This window comes from Saccopteryx leptura, chromosome 11, assembly GCF_036850995.1.
Source record: "Saccopteryx leptura isolate mSacLep1 chromosome 11, mSacLep1_pri_phased_curated, whole genome shotgun sequence".
Lineage (NCBI taxonomy): Eukaryota > Metazoa > Chordata > Mammalia > Chiroptera > Emballonuridae > Saccopteryx > Saccopteryx leptura.
Genome location: NC_089513.1, coordinates 39,890,330 through 39,891,747, shown reverse-complemented (window position 1 = coordinate 39,891,747; position 1,418 = coordinate 39,890,330). Strand labels below are relative to the sequence as shown.

The window sequence follows — 1,418 nt, the reverse complement described above, 5'->3', positions numbered from 1 at the left end:
GAAAGAGAGAAACTTTCAGCCAAGAATACTATACCCATCAATGCTATCCTTCAAATACAAAGAAAAAAAAGGGGGGGGGAGAGGACAAATATTAACAGTAGCAAAGGAGGATGGAGTGCAGAAGTACTCCATCAAAATTGGGACAGAAGGAAAATATTTCAACATAATAAAAGGCCATCTATGATAAACCATCAGCTAACATCATATTAAATGGCATAAAACTGAGGACTTTTTCCCTAAAGTCAGAATCAAGACAAGGTTGTCCACTCCGTTCACTCTTATTCAACGTAATGCTGGATGTTCTAGCCAGAGCTATCAACAAGAGAAAGAAATAAAAGGCATTCATATTGGGAAAGAAGAAGTAAAGGTTTCACTTTTTGCAGGTAATATGATCCTATACATCAAAAACTCCAAAGACTCCACAAAAAGACTAATAGAAAAAATAAACCAATACAGTAAGGTTGCAGGATACAAAATTAATATACAAAAGCCCATTGCCTTCCTATATGCCAACAATGAAACATCAGAAAACGAGCTCAAAAAAGCAATCCCCTTTATGGTTACAATAACAACAAAAAATACGTAGGAATAAACATAACCAAGAATGTAAAGAATCTATATAATGAAAACTACAAAAGATTGTTAAGGGAAATCGAAAAATATATAATGAAATGGAAATATATTTCTTGTTCTTGGATAGGAAAAATAAATATAGTCAAAATGACTATATTACCCAAAGTGATATACAAATTTAATGCAATTCCCATCAAAATTCCAATGGCATTTTTTAAAGAAATGGTACAAAAAATCATCAGGTTTATATGGAAGTATAAAAAACCCTGAATAGACAAAGCAATCCTAAAGAAAAAGAACGAAGCTGGGGGCATTACAATACCTGACTTCAAATTATATTATAGAGCCACGATAATCAAAACAGCATGGTATTGGCAGAAAAATAGACACTCAGACCAATGGAACAGAATAGATAACCCAGAAATAAAATCACCTGTATATGGTCAAATAATTTTTGATAAAGGAGCCAACAACACACAATGAAGAAGAGAAAGCCTCTTCAACAAATGGTGCTGGGAAAACTGGAAAGCCACATGCAAAAGAATGAAACTTGTCCTGGCTGGTTGGCTCAGCGGTAGAGCATCGGCCTAACGTGCGGAGGACCCGGGTTCGATTCCCGGCCAGGGCACACAGGAGAAGCGCCCATTTGCTTCTCCACCCCTCCGCCGCGCTTTCCTCTCTGTCTCTCTCTCTCTTCCCCTCCCGCAGCCAAGGCTCCATTGGAGCAAGGATGGCCCGGGCGCTGGGGATGGCTCCTTGGCCTCTGCCCCAGGCGCTACAGTGGCTCTGGTAGCAACATGGCGACGCCCAGGATGGGCAGAGCATCGCCCCCTGGTGGGCAGAGC

At 40.0% G+C, this 1,418-nt stretch overlaps 1 non-coding gene across 1 annotated transcript; it reads left to right on the top strand.

Moving 5' to 3' along the window:
* The first annotated feature begins 1,125 nt into the window (after positions 1–1,125).
* Positions 1,126–1,201, top strand: TRNAV-AAC (transfer RNA valine (anticodon AAC)). Its single transcript has one exon. It is a non-coding gene; the product is annotated as a tRNA-Val (tRNA).
* Positions 1,202–1,418: the final 217 nt, after the last annotated feature.